The sequence below is a fragment of the Heptranchias perlo genome, chromosome 13 (assembly GCF_035084215.1).
Source record: "Heptranchias perlo isolate sHepPer1 chromosome 13, sHepPer1.hap1, whole genome shotgun sequence".
Taxonomy (NCBI): Eukaryota; Metazoa; Chordata; class Chondrichthyes; order Hexanchiformes; family Hexanchidae; genus Heptranchias; species Heptranchias perlo.
In genome coordinates this window covers 15,434,114-15,454,569 of record NC_090337.1, presented here as the reverse complement: position 1 = coordinate 15,454,569, position 20,456 = coordinate 15,434,114, and the positions used below count along the sequence as shown (strand labels likewise).

The 20,456-nt window shown below is 43.8% G+C and overlaps 1 protein-coding gene across 1 annotated transcript in view; it reads right to left on the bottom strand.

The window, feature by feature from the left end:
* si:ch73-206p6.1 (phospholipid scramblase 1) overlaps positions 1-20,456 on the bottom strand; it is a 59,103-nt gene that overhangs the window by 29,112 nt on the left and 9,535 nt on the right. The window lies entirely within an intron of this gene.

Below are 20,456 nucleotides of genomic sequence, written 5' to 3'. Positions count from 1 at the left end.
ACAGCTTATATCCGCAGAGGAGGACGGAGTTGGGGGTGGGGGGGCCCAAGAGGCCCTCCAGACATATATCCAAAAGGCAGTGGGAGGCAGCGGGGGACGAAATCAATGCCAGGCGCACAGCATCATGAACATGGATGCAGTGCAGGAAGAAGTTCAATGCTTTGACATGAGTGGTCAAGGTGAGTGAGGTCAACTGTCAAGTGGTGTCACCTATCAACTACACCACGCACTACACCCCCCATCACCCACATACCATCAGTACTCAACTCTTCCAACCAGATGCTTCCTCTCACCCTTACACAATACCACTGTTGCAAGCCACCCACCCACAACTCACAGGCTATACACACTGGCAGCTATTCAACCATGACAGGCACATCACCCAGATACACGTCTCGTTTTCTTGCAGGAGAAGGTGGCGGATAACAGGAGGCAGCAAGTGGCCGTGGCATTTAGCCCTTAGAGCCTGTTCCTCCATTCAATGAGATCATGGTGGACCTGTGACCTAACTCCATATACCCGCCTTAGCCCCATATCCCTTAATACCCTTGGTTCACAGAAATCTATCAATCTCAGATTTAAAATTCACAACTGAGCTAGCATCAACTACTGTTTGCAGAAGAGCGTTCCAAACTTCTCCCACCCTTTGCATATAGAAGCATTTCCTAACTTCACTCCTGCACCTCCTGGCTCTAAATGTTAGGCCATGTCCCCTAGACCTTGTATTCAAGTATAGGAGACCTCCAAAAACAGTTACAAATGTCTCAGCAGCCAGAAGCAATAATCCAGCCACTAACCTGTAAATCCTTCATGGTCCCTTTAAATAGCACAGGTGGGTGTCCTCCAGGCACTCTAAGACACGTTCAGATGGTCGGGGTTAAGACTGTGCGTTGAGTTGAGCGTTAAGTACCAAAATGGTGTCTATCACTTTAAATCAGCATTGCACACTAATTGTAGCCATTTTCTCCCTACTTTACATGCTTCCAGCGTTCCTTATCTGCGCCTGTGCTAACTCCTATACCAAGATGGCGTCCAGCGCACGTCGGCTGGAAATATGCATGTACAGCCAAGACGCCATCTTGGATGTCGGAGAGGCCGTGTAGGGCCGAAACAACGGGCGCTACACGCCCAATTTAGCGCCCTTGCTTGGCGCAAATTGGCTGCCCCGTTTCCTACATTACAACAATGGCTACACTTCTAAAGTACGTAATTGGCAGCAAAGTGCTTTGGGATATCCCGAAGTTGTGAAAGACACTATATAAATGCAAATTTTTTATTTCTTTATAGGGGTTGTAATTTATTACACACTTAGACATGTCTTTAAAGTCATACTAAAAATATATTGATTAAAGAATGACAAATTCTGCAGCTATCTCAATAAATGTACTTGGATAAACAAAGTCCAACAGTTTGATGTGGCAGGCAATTAATGTTTAATGAGTTCTTATCAACAGCAAACCACTATGTACACATCTTACTGAAGCACCTACTAAACCCCAGGTTGAATTGAAAAAACAGTGTTGTGCACCAATCTTATTGTTCAACAATGAGACAAATATGTTTTTAAAGTTCCCAATGGTAAACCACAGTGCACAAATGCATTAACTCATTGAAGCATCCACCAAAAATACAGGTTGAATTAAATAAACAAGGAGAAAACACACATGGACTGAAAATAGTGCTGTGCACTAATTTCACTATTCACCGATGAGTAAAATATAAAAGCCAGCACCTTTCATAACCACAGCATGAATATTCAATAGCCAACAGTTAAAAATGAGACACTTAACCTCACAATTCTAAGAAAATAATTGCAGGACAACACTCAGGAAACCACGAGGTTGAATGACCGATTTACTATCCACACTCAGACAATTGTTAGTTTTTGTATCATGAAACAAAAAAAGTGTTAGTTTGGCTCAGTAGGAAGAGCACTTGCCTCTAAGTCAGATGGTTGTGGGTTTAAACCTCACTATGGACTTGAGCATGTATTTTGGGTAGACACTTCAATATACAGTTTATTCCTCTAAACTGGAAGTCACTTAAATTGAATTATCTGCTCATTTTAATTTTAAGTCTAATTTTCCATTTTGATTTGTTAATTACATTGCTAATTTGAATTATTGGGTAATTCTAATTTTTTTTGGCACATAATACAACTTCAAATTATCAGGAGTAGGTATAATACTAAGGGAGTTCTGCAATGGTGCAGGTGTTTCTTTTATATGAGATATTAAACTGAGGCCCCATTTGCCCACTTGATGGATATGTATTTGAAGAAGAGCAGGGCATTCTCCCAGTATCCTGGCCAATATTCCTCCTTCTACCAACGGCACCCAAAAAAAGTGTAAATTGTCTTCTGTGTTTACTGATAAAACGACAGAAACTGCACTTCAATAGTAATTAATTGGTTAAATAGTGCTTTGGGAGACTGTGATGAGGCACTATATAAATGTAAGTTTTTTTTTCTTAGTACTAAATGAGAAAGTTGTTCAGAAAGAACTTGGTCTGAGGTGATGTCATTAAACTTTCAATTTTTAAAAATTTGTTCATGGGATCTGGGCGTCGCTGGCGAGGCCAGCATTTATTGCCCATCCCTAATTGCCCTTGAGAAGGTGGTGGTGAGCTGCCTTCTTCAGCTGCTGCAGTCCGTGTGGTGAAGATTCTCCCACAGTGCTGTTAGGTAGGGAGTTCCAGGATTTTGACCCAGCGACGATGAAGGAACGGCGATGTATTTCCAAGTCGGGATGGTGTGTGACTTGCAGGGGAACATGCAGGTGGTGTTGTTCCCACGTGCCTGCTGCTCTTGTCCTTCTAGGTGGTAGAGTTCACGGGATTGGGAGGTGCTGTCGAAGAAGACTTGGCGAGTTGCTGCAGTGCATCCTGTGGATGGTACACACTGCAGCCACGGTGCGCTGGTGGTGAAGGGAGTAAATGTTTAGGGTGGTGGATGGGGTGCCAATCAAGCGGGCTGCTTTGTCCTGGATGCATGCGGGCTCGGACTGCTTCATTATCTGAGGGGTTGCGAATGGAACTGAACACCGTGCAATCAGCGAACATCCCCATTTCTGACCTTATGATGGAGGAAGGTCATTGATGAAGCAGCTGAAGATGGTTGGGCCTAGGACACTGCCCTGAGGAACTCCTGCAGCAATGTCCTGGGGCTGAGATGATTGGCCTCCAACAACCACTACCATCTTCCTTTGTGCTGGGTATCACTCCTATGCCACAATACAGTACTAAAAGGGTTTTAGTGAGTATGTTACCAAGAGATATCCCAAATATTAGTTATGATGTGGAGATGCCGGTGATGGACTGGGGTTGACAATTGTAAACAATTTTACAACACCAAGTTATAGTCCAGCAATTTTATTTTAAATTCACAAGCTTTCGGAGATTTTCTCCTTCCTCAGGCAAATGTTTCAAGAGCTCCTTGAAGCCTACGCATTTATACATATAGAACAATACATGGTGTTTACAGACTGCCCCTGCAACTGCCCGTTGCCAAGGCAATCACCGTGTTCAGACAGAGAGGTGTCACCTGCAGAACCTCTGTTTTTTTTCCCTGTTTGTTTTTTTGTTGAATGTGTATTCGGGGGTTCTGCAGGTGACACCTCTCTGTCTGAACACGGTGATTGCCTTGGCAACGGGCAGTTGCAGGGGCAGTCTGTAAACACCATGTATTGTTCTATATGTATAAATGCGTAGGCTTCAAGGAGCTCTTGAAACATTTGCCTGAGGAAGGAGAAAATCTCCGAAAGCTTGTGAATTTAAAATAAAATTGCTGGACTATAACTTGGTGTTGTAAAATTGTTTACAAATATTAGTTAAAGTAAGGCAATCAGAGGGCCAAAAGTGATAAATGTAATCTAGTGACCAATAAATTTATTGTAGTATATAAAACTGTTTCATATTTCCTATCCTCTGAGGAAGAATAATTTAGCCTGTAACTGTTGTAAATCCACAGCATCATCACTATAGTTCACTTACGAATTTATTGTCTCATAAATCTGTGTGGCAGTTTATAGTCTGAACCATGATCTCATTAAATCTTTATTCTACTACCTTCCAAAGTTAAGGAAGATCACGAGCGAGCACTTGATATAACCAGTAAGCCAAAATACAATGGTGAGAATTTGCTGTTCAATCTGTGGGCTAGAAAATGGGAAGGTAGAGGCACACTCCTATGGAGCAAGGGCTCACCTGTGGGAGTTTTCGAAGATGCTGAACCCAAGAAAAATACCTAGAGTAAAAACCCAAAAATGTAACAACCCCATTACAATTCTTTGCCAACCATGAGTTAAAAAAACAATACCTTTTAAACCCACCAGAAGATGTAAAAAGCATACATTGTATTCTGTCTGCTCAATGAAGCCTTGCAGAGAGTCAGCACAGACCGCACAAGCCGGAAATGCATTCCAGAGGCTCATTACTCTTTGGAAAAAGAAGAACCAGTTAACATCTAGCATATTTCTACTTCTACGTAGTCTAAACGCATGTCCCCATGTCCTCCCCAATTTGTCAAACTGAAATAATCTATCACTAGGTATGCAATGCAGCCCTTTAATTATTTTGTAGACCTCTACCAGGTCTCCTCTCAGTCTACGCTGTTCTAAAATAAAATAGGCCCAGCTCTTTTAAGCCTATCTGAGTAGGCTAGAGATCATTCCTGTATCACTCTTCTAAGCCTTTTCCAAGGCCACTATATCACCCACCTTGTTCACTTTGGACTTTGTTATAACAAAATAGAATGACTTTGTGCTTTGTTATTCATGGAGGTTAGTGTCCTAAAGTAAAGGATGTACTTATCAGGTGATGATTATTGGCATGCGCATAAAGCTGTAAAGATGTCTGGTGATGTTCTAGGACTGAAAGATTGTTCCTTTGTTTGAAGGTGGGAGAGAAGGAAGTAGGGTCCTAGACACAGTTGATCAGAAGGGAAGACTTCAGTGATGAGATGTGCTCTGATTTTCCGTGCAGCAGTCACTGAGGACTCCTCTGTGTACAGGTCATCGTGATGCTCTCCTCCATATACTTGTGCCTCCAAAGCAGCCAGGGCCACCTCCCCTGCAACGTTCAAGTCCAACCCTTTTTGTGTGGTGAAGTTGTGCATGGTATAGCAGGCTTCAACTTTGCATGATACAAAAGCTGCAACATATTGCAGAGCCCTTCCTGACCCTTCTAGGCAACAAAAGCGTCCCTTCAGACCCCAATGGTCCTCTCAATGACAATATCATAAAAGCACTTGTCTCATTGTAGTGGTCCTCTGCTGCTATTTGGGTCACTCTTAGTAGGGTCATTATCCATGGGAACAGGGGGTAGGCTTTGTCATCCACAGGGAACACCATCATCATTCCTTCATCGTCACTGGATCAAAATCTTGGAACTCCCTATCTAACAACACTGTGGGAGTACCTTCACCACACGGATTGCAGCGGTTCAAGAAGAAGGCTTACTTCCGCCTTCTCACAAGAAAATAGAGATGGGCAATAAATGCTGACCTTGTCAGCAATGCCCACATCCCCAGAATGAATTAGAAAAAGCTCTTCCTGGTGAAGTTGAGGGGAGTTTCCTTAGGAGCTCGCAAAACAACATGGGTGCCATTGATTGCACCCTAGACCATGGGAAAGTCAGCAACCCTATAAAACCGGATGGCCCTATATCACTGGTGCCTTGTTGTGGTGCCAAAAGTAATGAATTCCCCAACTACTTGTGGTAAAGCATTCCACGTTCTAATAAACCTCCATGAAAAATTATTTTTCTCTCTTCCTAATTTGTTTTTCTGAGTTATTCCCCATCAGTCAGCTTTGTGGACTGGAAAATACCAAAAATTGATTTCACAAAGAGGAATTTCACCATCAAATGTTGGGGCCAGAATAAAGGAAGCTTTACTTTGCAGACAACCATGTTGTACCTGACCCGGGAGTGTTTGACTCTGGCACTGGGTGTGTTAAAACAGAAAGGTGTTCCACTTCTCAGCACCAACATCTTTTTGACCAGCACAAGATATGCGTCGGAAATTAATTTTAAACATGAGTTGGGAGAGTTGGCATCATCTGTTGATGTTCTCATACTTTGGATCCACAAACCACCTCCAATCAGCGTTAAGCTTTAACTTATGAATCAGAGGGCAAGTAGCATCCAAGTATGCAAAGCATCAGTAGTTAAAAGTCCTCAGGCTGAATATCAATTAATAGTGCCTAGGGACAAATTACTTGTCACACAGAGATTAAATAGAGAAAACAGAGAAGTTAGCATTTCAGGTATAACCCTTAATCAGGACCCTTCATCAGAACCTTGATGAAGGGTGTATACCTGAAATATTAACTTGTCTGCTCTAACCTGCTGAGTGTTTCCAGCATTTTCTGCTTTGTTTCCGATTTCCATGATTTGCTGTTTTTTGGTTTTTATTTAAATGATAATATTTTACAGGCAGAATAGAGACAAAGTAGTAAATCATTTTAGGAAAAGGTTAACTTTGCCCCTTTGGACATTACATTTAAATCATTTGCCCTTTGGACATTCCATTTGGACATTGTGGGGGGAAAATTGGATAGGGCCTGTTTTTGGGCGGGAGCAGCACGATCCGCCTTTTACCCCGCGTGCAACGGTCCCTGCGCAGGCAGGACGAGATTTTCGTCAGGCCTGAGGACTCACCTGCAATCTGCGTTGGAAATCAGCGTTGAATGAGCATTCCATGCAATTTGCACTTTCCACCAGAGGGGGAGCTCCAATCTCTAAAAGGCAGGCTATCTGTTAGAAATCTCTTAAAGGTAACTGATACCTGTTATTTGCTGAATATAACAGCCTGCAGTCTGCAGAGTCTGAACAGAGATCAGACATCGCACACGTAAAGCACAGATGCAGGTCCCATCCCTATATTTACACACTGATGAGTTATGTTAAAACATTGAATAAAGGTTGTGCACCACAAAATCCCACATCCACCAATCTGCACGCCAGACCTCACCAATCTGCCGATCTGAGAATCTGTACAGCAAGGTTCTCTGCTGATGCACCAGAGGCCTTGGTGCAAGAGGTGGACAGAAGGAGGGACATCCTATATCCGCAGTGGGGCAGGGGGGAGCAAGAGGCCCTCCAGACATACACCCAAAAGGCAGTGGGAGGCAGTAGGGGATGAAATCAATGCCAGGCGCACAGCATCATGAACATGAATGCAGTACAGGAAGAAGTTCAATGCTTTGACATGAGTGGTCAAGGTGAGTGAGGTCAACTGTCAAGTGGCGTCTCCTACCAACTGCACCACGAGCCGCAGCCACTCCTCCACGCACTAAACCCCCCAACACCCACCTACCAACAAACTCTTTCCATCAGAACTCAACTCTTCAAATCAGATGCTTCCTCTCACCCTCACACATTGCTGCTGTTGCAAGTCTCCGAACCACAACTCACAGGCCACACACACTGGCAGCTATTCATAAATGACAGGCACATTGCCCAGACCCACGTCCTGCTTTCTTGCAGGAGAAGGTGGTGCATATCAATAGGCAGCAAGTGGAAGCGGCATTCAGCCCCTCAAGCATGTTCCATCATTCAATGAGATCATGGTGGAGCTGTGACCTAACTCCATATACCCGCCTTAGCCCCACATCCCTTAATACCCTTGGTTAATAGAAATCTATCAATCTCATATTTAGAATTCACAATTGAGCTAGCATTAACTGCCATTTGCAGAAGAGCTTCCCAAACTTCTCCTAACCTTTTCATGTAGAAGCATTTCCTAACTTTACTCCTGCACGTCCTGGCTCTTAATATTAGGCTATGTCCCTGCGTCCTCATATTCAAGTGTAGGAGGCCTCCAAAAACAGTTGTAAATGTGTGGGCAGCCAGAAGTAATAATCCAGCCACTAACCTGTAAATCCTGCATAGTTCCTTTAAATAGCGCTGGTGGGAGGTCCTCCAGGCACTCTAAGACACGTTCAGATGGTCAGGGTTAAGATTGTGCATTGAGTTGAACGTTAAATCCCAAAATCGTGTGTATCACTTTAAATCAGCATTGTACACTGATTAAAGCCATTTTCTCCCTACTTTACATGATTCCAGCATTTGTTATCTGCGCCTGCGCTAACTTCTATACCAAGATGGTGTCTGGAGAGGCCATGTTGCGAAAAAATAACAGGCATTACACGGCCCAATTTAGCGCCCTGTAAGTTTAAAATGCAAAGGCAGCAATGTGCAGAAACTTCGAGAAGCTTCGGTTTTCAACAACAACTGATAAGAATGAAAGCAACAATGTGCAGAAGCTTTGAACAGGCCTTTGTCTCTCAAAACAACTTTGGTTCTCAAAGCAACTTATAAGAACCTCTGTGGGGTTCAAAACCCCTTTAACAAAAGACATTTGAAGGAAAGGGTTAACTGTACCCCTTTTAAACAAAAACACTTGAAAACCTGCAAACACAGTAACGTAGTAAACTTTGTTCTCGCAAATCCTGTTTGTCCCTCAATGACACTGATGGCATTGGAAAAGTATGAGTTTTGGGATCGAGAACGATTGGACAAAAAGAGTGATCCTCCCCAATCCCACGTCCTGGTGGTTAAAAACAATATAAAAAGATATTGAGAGACGAACAGGCTCTTCACCACCCGGCAGTCACAAGGAATGCACACTGCAGTTCAACATCATGCAAGAAGAAGAGGACCTCAAGGACTGAAGAGCTGATCAATCTTCAGGCCCGATAAGCAAAAGCCTTGGTTTAAAGGTAGTATATGTATTAATGACTTGCCTGATGTGTGTATGAATTGTTAAGTCATTACATAATAAATAACGTTGTGAATTATTAAGTGTATAGCAGGATTTTATAAAGGAAAGTCATATGTATGGTTTGATTTTGCTTCATGAATGCTCGTATGAAAGATAACATCATTAAATAATTACTTTTGATTACTGAAACTACCGTGAGTGAGGGTGAATTTCTTTGCTTGGCTAGTTGTCCAGTGTCCAAGAATTACACAAAATAAGGAATTCCCTACATCAACAGATAACAACTTAGAAAACAGTGCTGAGACAGTCAGAAATCCTTGGGAAAGACAACTAAAACTATTGCACCTGGTTTCACATGGTTGAGAGGCTACAGAAGATTTCATACGGTGGTTTCACACAGTCAAGAGAGTGTACCTGGTTTCACATGGGTTTCACACATGTCGGGAAGTTGAGTGACACACGAGAACTAACAACCAACCGTCCATCATTGATGCAACAGTGGGGGAGTGGCTAAAATGGAATTTCCCTTAACTTTGAGGGCCAAACTGGAATTTATCCTGACTTTTACTCACACCCCAACTAGCAAAAATCATATAAAGACAGGATATCATGGCAGATTCTTTACTGCAGTTGGAGGAGCTTGAAGAAGCATTGCCTAGAGGAAGTACGTCCAACAACAAAAGAAGAAACTTTAAGAGCTAGGAGAGAGCTGACCACTCTTCTGACTTGATGCTGAAATCCTTGGTTTTAAGGTTGCATGTATTGCTTGATGCTTGTGTGAATTGTTTGCATCATTAAATAATCACTTTGATTAATGAACCTACCGCGTAAGGGTGACATTCTTTGACTGACTACTGTCCAGGTTCACGAATCACTGGAACATCTGTATCCCTACAGTATACATCGGGGAAAAGATCATATTTAACTGAATTTTGTCAGGATTTGCTGGAGGTTCTGCATGATAGCGGAGCCTTGAGCTGCCTCAGCCCTACTTTCTGGAACTCCCTGCCTAAAATTTGCACTTCTCTTCCTATATTATTAAACCTGCTGAAAACCTCTCTCTCAACCACGCTTCTGGCCATTTCTCCTAAGCCCTGCTACATCTGCATCTGTTCTGTGAAGCACATTCGGTCTATTTCCACATGAAAGACACTATACAGACAACAACAACTTGCATTTATATAGTGCCTTTCATATGGGAAGACATTCCGAGGCGTTTCACAGGAGCGTAATCATTCAGAAATTGACACCGAGCCAAAGAAGGAGATATTACGACAGGTGACTGGGTAAAAACTAGTTTATCCAGGAGTGCGGAGACTCCCTTGAGGGTGCTGGCTGCTGTCTGGATATGCGCCTTCTGGATATATGGAGGGAGTGTGTAAACCAACAGACTCAGACTTTACATTTTACTCTGCGACCTACTCTAGGCAGGGATCTTTTATTCCTGCTGTTTAGATTAATCTCTTCTAAGGTTCAAGGTCCACGAACGCAACATTACATAGAATTGAATGTGATAGGTGGATGATCCTGGATGCCGAAAGAGATAGAGAGTATGACGAAGCAGAAAGAGGGGCCATATGATAGATGTCAGGTTGATAATACAAGGTGAGAACCAGGTTGAATATAGAAAGTACAGAAGTGTAAAAGGAAATAAGAGCGGCAAAGAGGGAATATGAGAATAGACTGGCGGCTAACATAAAAGGGAATCCAAAAGTCTTCTTTAGGCATATAAATAGTTAACGAGTAGTAAGAGGAGGGGTGGGGCTGATTAGGAACCAAAAAGGAGATCTACACATGGAGGCAGAAGGCATGGATGAGGTACTAAATGTGTACTTAGCAACTGTCTTTACCAAGGAAGATGCTGCCAAAGTCACAGTAAAAGGGGAGGTAGTTGAGAATCTGGATGGGGTGCAAATTGATAAAGAGGAGGTACTAGAAAGGCTGGCTATGCTTAAAGTAGATAAGTCACCCGGTCCGGATGGGATGCATCCTAGGTTGCTGAGGGAAGTAAGGGTGGAGTTTGCGGAGGTACTGGCCATAATCTTCCAATCCTCCTTAGATACGGGGGGTGGTGCCAGAGGACTGGAGAATTGCAAATGTTACACCCTTGTTCAAAAAAACGGTGTAAGGATATACCCAGCAACTACAGGCCAGTCAGTTTAACCTCAATGGTGGGGAAGCTTTTAGAAGCGATAATCCGGGACAAAATTAACAGTCACTTGGACAAGTGTGGACTAATTAAGGAAAGCCAGCATGGGATTTGTTAAAGGCAAATCGTGTTTAACTAACTTGATTGAGTTTTTTGATGAGGTAACAGAGAGGGTTGATGAGGGCAATGCAGTCGATGTTGTGTATATGGACATTCAAATGGCATTTGATAAAGTGCCACATAATAGGCTTGTCAGCAAAATTGAAGCCCATGGAATAAAAGGGGCAGGGACAGCGTGGATATGAAATTGGCTAAGTGACAAGAAAGAGAGTAATGGTGAACGGTTGTTTTTTGGACTGGAGGAAGATATACAGTGGTGTTCCCCAGGGGTCGGTACTAGGACCACTGCTTTTTTTGATATATATTAATGACTTGGGTATACAGGGCACAATTTCAAAATCTGCAGATGACACAAAACATGGAAGTGTAGTAAACAGTGAGGAGGATAGCAATAAACTTCAAGAGGACATAGACAGGCTGGTGGAATGGGCGGACACGTGGCAGATGAAATTTAATGCAGAGAAGTGCAAAGTGATACATTTTGGCAGGAAGATTGAGGAGAGGCAATATAAACTAAATGGTACAATTCTAAAGTGGGTGCCGGAACAGAGAGACCTGGGGGTATATGTACACAAATCTTTGAAGGTGGCAGGACAAGTTGATAAAGCAGTTAAAAAAGCATACAGGATCCTGGGGTTTAGAAATAGAGGCATAGAGTACAAAAGCAAGGAAGTCAAAACACTGGTTTGGCCACATTTGGAGTATTGTGTCCAATTCTGGACACCACATTTTAGGAAGGATGTGAAGGTCTTAGAGAGGGTGCAGAAAAGATTTACTAGAATGGTTCCAGGGATGAGGGACTTCAGTTTCATGGATAGACTGGAGAAGCTGGGGTTGTTCTCCTTAGAGCAGAGAAGGTTGAGAGAAGATTTGATAGAAATGTTTAAAATCATGAGGGGTTTAGATAAAGTAAATAAAGAGAAACTGTTCCCATTGGCAGAAGGGTTGAGAACCAGAGGACACAGATTTAAGGTGATTGGCAAAAGAACCAAAGGTGACATGAGGAAAAACTTTTTATGCAGCGAGTAGTTATGATCTGGAATGCACTGCCTGAAAGGGTGGTGGATGCAGACTCAATCGTGGCTTTCAAAAAGGAATTGGATAAATATTTGAAGAGAAAAAATTTGCAGGACTACGGGGAAAGAGCAGGGGAATGGGACTAATTGAATTGCTCCTACATAGACCCGGCTCAAGCTTGATGGGCCGAATGGCCTCCTTCTGTGCTGTAACGATTCTAATTACATAGAATATACAGCACAGAAACAAGCCACTGGGTCCAAATGGTCTATGCCAGTGTTTATACTCCACACGGCCTCCTTCCACCTCTGTTCATCTAACCCTATCAGCATAATCTTCTTTCTTTTCTCCCTCATGTGTTGATCTAGCTTCCCCTTAAATGCATCTATGCTAGTTGTCTCAACTACTCCTCGTGGTAGTGAGTGGCACATTCTAACCATTCATTATTTATACTCTTTCAATATACAAAGTGTAAGAACTCCCGCTGTTAATACCAGTGTTTAAAATGCAACTGATAGTTTTATTACCATATAAATGTTATGATGACAATAAACATTAATCAATGTTTTGAATGAGTAATGAGAAGTTGTCAGTTATAATTGACCCTCAAATAATGGATTAATTTTTATACCGTATATGAGCTTAGAGAATGGGCATATTAACCTGACATTAAATTAACATTTTATCGCACTATTTATTTGGAATTTTATAGAATCATACAGCACAGAAGGAGGCCATTCAGCCCATCGTGCCTGTGCCGGCTCTTTGAAAGAGCTATCCAATTAGTCCCACTACCCCGCTCTTTCCCTATAGCCCTGCAAAATTTTCCTTTTCAAATATACAGTCAATTCCCTTTTGAAAGTTACTATTGAATCTGATTCCACACCTTTTCAGGCAGCACAGTCCATATCATTTATAAACAAATCTCAAAATTGACAATAGATTTTTTAATATTTTCCAGTCAAGGAAGCTCACTGACAGCTGTCCATTGTTGTTGATAGGACGAAGCAGATAACAAACTTGTTAGGTGTTGGAGCATCTTGCGAGGGTTTCCACAGTTGGGTATGGACTGGGGGTTCTGACTGTACATTCAAACTGGGTTGAGGCTGGTGCTTAAATATTTCTAGGTGCTGTTTATTAAGAAGTTGCTACATTCATTCGAGAGAGTTTAAGGTTTTTACTCTGGTTATGGAATATTCAAAATAAAGATTTCCATGTTTATTTTGTGACTACACTTCAGAAAGTAATTTGTTGGCTGTGAAGCACTTTGGGACATCCCCAGGATATAAAAGGAACTACATAAATGCAAGTTCTTTTTATTATTTTTACAGGTGCACCCTGGATTACAGAGGGGAGTCAGGGGATAAGAATGACCCAAGATGGACTGTGCACAATGAAAGAGACTAGCCAAGGAATATCAGGAAGATCCTGCTCTACTCTCAGAAGGGATGAAATGATGCAGATCATGTCCAGGTTTGAGTTGAGGACTTGGGGTTTTACTACCCCCATTCCAGAATAACATTTTCAAACATGAATGCAGCAGGAGGTACAGGGAGAGTTGGCCATAGAGGTTTGTGGCATAATGTACAAATCTCATATCAAAGAGGATTGTGGCAATGCAGATTAAGGGATGAGCCCTGCAATGTTCACATTTGCGAGGGGAAAAGCAGTCCAGCTCACATGTGGGGAGGGATGATCATATCTTAAAATGTGTGTAAGAGGCTGATGCAGGCCCTGGACCCAGTGGGCAAGTAGACACAGACTTGAGGCTTGATTTTAAAACCGAGCCCGGAAGGGGCGGGGCGGTCAAATTGAGGACGGGAAACCCATTAGCACGGGTTTCCCGGACGTCCGTACGATTTTGACATAAGGACGTCTTATTTTTTTGACAGTTTCCCGTTCGACTGACCGGCCTGATTGACAAGCTGGTCTCAGTCGGACGGGAGACCCGCCAGGGAGAGGACGTGTTAAGGTAAGTCTTTGTTTGTATGGATGGGGGGCATGGGTGGGCATAGTTGGCACAGGGGTCATGAGTCATGGGGGGGGAGGGATTGGTGGTCAGTCATGGGGTGGGGGGGGGTTATCGGGATCATCGCAGGGGTTCACGATCGTTGAGGGGGTGGATTGGGGTAGGGGATCGAATGGGCGGGGGAAGGGGGGGGGGGAAGAGTAGAAGAGGAGGAGAGGATCGGGGGTCCGGGGGAGATCGTGGTCAGGGGTCCATAATGGGGGGGGGGGGCTGCGATCGGGGTTTGGGTGTCCACAATCGGGGGGGGAGGGGGCAGGGTAGGCTTGTATGGGCCTGCGGGAAGCACTTCTGCTCCTCCAGGCCCACAGCTGTGCCTTTCTAAGCACCTACCTGTTAGTCTCAGGCCTTCTTGCCTCCTTTATCATAGAATCATAGAAGGTTACAGGACGGAAGGAGGCCATTCGGCCCATCGAGTCGATGCTGGATCTATGCATGAGCAATCCAGCTAGTCTTACTGCCCTGCCCTATCCCCGTAGCCCTGTACATTTTTTCATTTCAAGTACTTATTCAGTGCCCTTTTGGAGGCCATGATTGAATCTGCCTCCATCACTTCTCACCACGATGGACGTCTCGGCACTCTACACCAGTATCCTCAATGATGACGGCATCGCTGCAACAGCCTCAGTACTCAACACCAACAACAGCCAATCTCCAGACGCCATCCTACAACTCATCCGCTTCATCCTGGATCACAATGTCTTCACCTTCGATAACCAGTTCTTTACCCAAACACACGGAACAGCCATGGGGACCAAATTCGCACCCCAATACGCCAACATTTTCATGCACAAGTTCGAGCACGACTTCTTCACTGCACAGGACGTCCAACCAACGCTATACACCAGATACATCGACGACATTTTCTTCCTTTGGACCCACGGCGAAGAATCACTGAAGAGACTACACGATAACATCAACAAGTTCCATCCCACCATCAAGCTCACCATGGACTACTCCTCAGAATCAGTTTCTTTCTTGGACACACGGATTTCCATCAAAGACGGGCACCTCAGCACCTCACTTTACCGCAAGCCCACGGACAACCTCACGATGCTCCACTTTTCCAGCTTCCACCCTAACCACGTCAAAGAGGCCATCCCCTACGGACAGGCCCTGCGAATACACAGGATCTGCTCAGACGAGGAGGAACGCGATGGACACCTACAGACGCTGAAAGACGCCCTCGTAAGAACGGGATATGACACTCGACTCGTCGATCGACAGTTCCGACGGGCCAAAGCGAAAAATCGCATAGACCTCCTCAGAAGACAAACACGGGACACAACCAACAGAGTACCCTTCGTCGTCCAGTACTTCCCCGGAGCGGAGAAACTACGCCATGTTCTCCGCAGCCTTCAACATGTCATCGATGACGACGAGCACCTCGCTAAGGCCATCCCCACGCCTCCACTACTCGCCATCAAACAGCCACCCAACCTCAAACAGACCATCGTTCGCAGCAAATTACCCAGCTTTCAGGAGAACAGCGTCCACGACACCACACAACCCTGCCACGGCAACCTCTGCAAGACATGCCAGATCATCGACACAGATACCACCATCACACGAGAGGACACCACCCACCAGGTACATGGTTCATACTCCTGTGACTCGGCCAACGTTGTCTACCTCATACGTTGCAGGAAAGGATGCCCCGGAGCATGGTACATTGGCGAGACCATGCAGACACTGCGACAACGGATGAACGGACACTGCGCAACAATCGCCAGACAGGAGGGTTCCCTCCCAGTCGGGGAACACTTCAGCAGTCAAGGACATTCAGCCACCGATCTTCGAGTAAGTGTTCTCCAAGGCGGCCTTCGAGACACACGACAACGCAAAATCGTCGAGCAGAAATTGATAGCCAAGTTCCGCACGCGTGAGGACGGCCTCAACCAGGATCTTGGGTTCATGTCACGCTACACGTAACCCCACCAGTGAAAAAAGAGTTATCTGTTTTTAATACAACTGGTCATTCTCTCTCTCTCTCTCTCTCTCTCTTTCGGATGTTTCTCTCTCTCTCTCTCTCTCTCTGTCTTTGGGTTCAGACCGTTTGTATATTCAGTAGTCCTGTATGTACTGTCTCTCTGTCTGATTGCCTTGACAACGGGCAGTTGGAAAGATTATCTGTAATCACCAGGCATTGTTCCCTGACTATATATGCGGTAACCTTCAAGGAATCACACACTCACCTGATGAAGGAGAAAGCCTCCGAAAGCTTGTGATTTTCAAATAAAACTGTTGGACTTTAACCTGGTGTTGTAAGATTCCTTACATTTGTCCACTCCCTCGGGCAGTGCATTCCAGATCCTAACCACTTGCTGTGTAAAAAAAGTTTTCCCTCATATCACCTTTGGTTCTTTTGCCAATCACCTTAAATCTATGCCCTCTGGTTCTTGACCCTTCTGCCAATGGAAACAGTTTCTCTCTATCCACTCTGTCTAGACCCTTCACGATTTTGAATACCTCTATCAAATCTCCTCTCAACCTTCTCTGTTCCAAGGAGAGCATTCCCAGCCACTCCAGTCTATCCACAGAACTAAAGTCCCTCATCTCTGGAATCATTCTAGTAAATCTCCTCTGCACCCTCTCTACGGCCTTCACATCCTTCCTAAAGTGCAATACTCCAGTTATGGCCAAACCAGTGTTTTATAAAGGTTCATCAGGACTTCCTTGCTTTTGTACTCTATGCCTCTATTTATAAAGGCCAGGATCCGATATGCTTTTTTAACCACTTTCTCAACCTGCCCTGCAACCTTCAACAATTTATGCACATACACCCCCAGATCTCTCTGTTCCTTTTAGAATTGTGCCCTCTAATTTATATTGCCTCTCCTCATTTTTCCTACCAAAATGCATCACCTCCGCATTAAACTTCATCTGTCATATGTCCACCCATGCCACCAGTATGTCTATATCCTCTTGAAGTCAATCGCTATCCTCCTCACTGTTCACTACCCTTCCAAGTTTTGTGTCATCCACAAATTGTGCCCTGTACTCCCAAGTCCAAGTCATTAATATATATGTCAAGAAAAGCAGTGGTCCCAGCACCGACCCCTGGGGAACACCACTGCACACCTTCTTCCAGTCCAAAAAACAACCGCTCACCACTACTCTGTTTCCTGTCATTTAGCCAATTCTGTATCCATGTTGCTGTTGTTCCCTTTATTCCATGGGCTGCAACCTTAATAGCAAGCCTACCATGTGGCACTTTATCAAACACTCTTTTAAAATCCATGTACACCACATCAACTGCATTGCCCTCATCTACCCTCTCTGTTACCTCATCAAAAAACTCTATCAAGTTGGTTAAACATAATTTGCCTTTAACAAATCCACGCTGGCTTTCCCTAATCAATCTACACCCAAGACATAAAACAGAAGGCTCGGGAATCCCAGCCCCCCCAGGGTTGAAATCAGGAAGTCCAGAAAAATGGAGGCCTAAAGCCTCCTTGAAAGGTTTTAAGGCCCAACCCACCTCCTGGGATCAGGTTTGGTCTCCCACCCTGGTGAAAACTGAAAATGGGCAGGTTGGAGGCGGGTCTGAAATGGTGGCAATTTTCAATGCCTCCCTGCCCCCAACCCACTCATTTTTCACTTTTAAAATTGAGCCCATGGTATCCAAACCAACATAGTTTATTTACCCCAATGGGTCTTTACTTACAGCAATGACCCAGTCCACCACAAGCATTATCTTTAAACCTTCCTCCTCAAACTCCCATCCAAAATTGAATCATTTTCCAGCCTTTTCTACTCACAACAAGGACAACAATCTCTTAAAGTGGTATCCCTATCTCGGAATGAACTCTCTCACTCTGTTATATGTGATACTGCACTTCAAGAGATGTACCTCATGGACTGACAGGCATGGACATTACCAAACGAGGGGCAGAGGGGGCTGGTAATCCTTTACAGGAAGAATGTACCATTCGTGCTAAAGCTCTCGCGTGCAGACCCTGCAGTATGGTCGCAAGAAAGGCATGCTTTTAAAAAATCAATCTTAGGAAGCATCGCTGATAAGGCCGGCATTTATTATCTATGCTTAGTTGCCCTGAGAAAGTGGTGATGGGCTGCCTTCTTCAACCACTGCAGCCCACATGGTGAAGGTACTCCCACAATGATGTTAAGTAGGAAGTTCCAGGTTTTTGACCCAGCAATGATGAAGGAATAAGTCCAAGTCAGGATGATGTTTGACTTGGATGGGAACTTGCAGGTGATGGCATTCCCATGCACCTGATGCCCTTGTATTTCTAGGTAGTAGAGATCGCAGGTTTGCGAGGTGCTGCTGAAGAAGCCTTGGCGACAAGCTGCAGTGCATCCTGTAAATAGTGTAGAAAAATTCCTCCTGATAATCTGGATTCTTTTACCCTCAGTCTGGTTCAGCAATCACTGAGTCGAATACACCTTCAGAGTTCAACAGAATTTATTATCCGCGGGGCTTACTCTAGTGCATTGGCAGTGACTCCTACCAGAGTCTGTCGAGTCCAACAGAGCAAGCAATTAACATTCAGTGCATAGCATAGTTATACAGTTACAGCGAGAGCAATTAGCGAACAGCCGACTATGCAGCGCCAATCTTAAGTCGTACACATTCTGGTAGTCACGCCCTGGTTACATAGTTCCTTCATTACAGCAAAACACTTGAAGGTCGAGATAAGCATTTCCAAACTGCAGGATGTTCCAGCTTCACAGGATGTTCCAGTAAACAACCCAGCCGGACCCTTAATCTTATCAAGTCACCTTAACTGTTGAGACACAACAGACTAAATTGCATGGGTGCCTTTGAGATTCATAAAGGAAATGGCCTGTAAACTGCCCAAAATGTGCCTTAAATGGAGTTTAGCTGCCCACACGAAATGGAGTTCAGATGGCTGGAAAGCAGGTTAATTCAAACAATCAAACCATAAAAGCTTTTAACTAACATAGGCTTTTAAGTAAGTAAGCCATAAAGTTTCTAGGTTAGTTACACCATGAAGGCTTGTGTAAGCACACAGCATTCTATGTTGAGGTCATAAAGCCATTTAGAAGACTCAAGTCCAGGGAGGAAGCACTTAAAGGGATGTAGAGATGTCACATTTCCCCATTTGTGAGGAAAAAACCCTTGAGAAATTCAAGGTAGATAGGTAGAGAGGTCGTAAACTGCAGACACAAAGTCAGTCATGTTTAGGGGAAGGCCGTGCTTTAATGGCTCAATGGCATTCACAGGAACTCCACATTTATCAGGGCTGATTGGCAGAAAAGGGGCAAACTCTTCTGATACATGTATCAGATTGGCTAATTTTATGGAGGGGGTTCCTCTTTGAAATGAAGGTATAAAAAGAGAGGCCTTTGCACCCCTCCAGTCAGTAGTAGCAGATGCTCCTTATCTTGGTTAGAAGTAGTCTCCTGTAGAAATCGTAATAGAAGCAGAGTCCTTCTTTATCTTTCTTAGACTCTCTTAACTTCTCTTGGTAGTTAGAAAAAGATTCTCTTCATCTTTTTCTGTAAAAATCTTTGCCTTGCAGATGTAAAACACACTCTTACCAGTACAAGGTACCTTTAAGGACAGTGAGCCAGAGGTTAGAAGTTAAATTGTGGCTACACCAGCCAGTTACAGGTAGAGATAAGTGTATCAATTAACTGTACAAGTGTCTGAGATCAGGTAAGGTGAGAGGCAATCCAGTTCACTCAGATATCGTTGCTTGTGCATACGGTGGGTTCAGCCAGAACTGAAGATCCAAGTGGAACAGATAGCCCTGCAACTCAACGCTCCAGAAGCTAATGTCTGTGTCCCATGGAAGGAAGGAGATCGACCCAGCCATGCCGCTTATAAGGACAAGGTTTTATAAGCTCTGAAATCTTGCTAATCATGCACATAGACCATGAACTATTTGATAGACTGGCTATCTAATGCTGTTAACCTATCAAATAGTTCATGGGTTGATAGACTGACTATCTAATACTGTTAACCTATCAACCCATGAACTATTTGATAGGTTAACAGCATTAGATAGCCAGTCTATCAAATAGTTCATGGGTTGATAGACTGACTATCGAATACTGTTAACCTATCAACCCATGAACTATTTGATAGACTGGCTATCTAATGCTGTTAACCTATCACTTATCTAGGGATCTAGGATTGTAATAATCTGACTCTGATCGCTGCTATAATTAATACTCAGCTTCTGTTAATGCTGATTCACAGTGTAATGAATTGCCTGTGTAGTATCTGAGACCCCTCATTTCCTCATTTTTAAAAAAAAACAATTTAGTTTCATCCATATCTGTTCGACTAGTCCACTTGTACTGATTCATATAGGGTTGGATAAAAAAAGTGTCGTCTTAGGTAGCAACAGCCTTTTTGTCCCCCGAAGGACACAATGTGAGAACTGGATGCCAAATTTCCAGTTATTTTCACCAAATAAGGGGCTCGATTT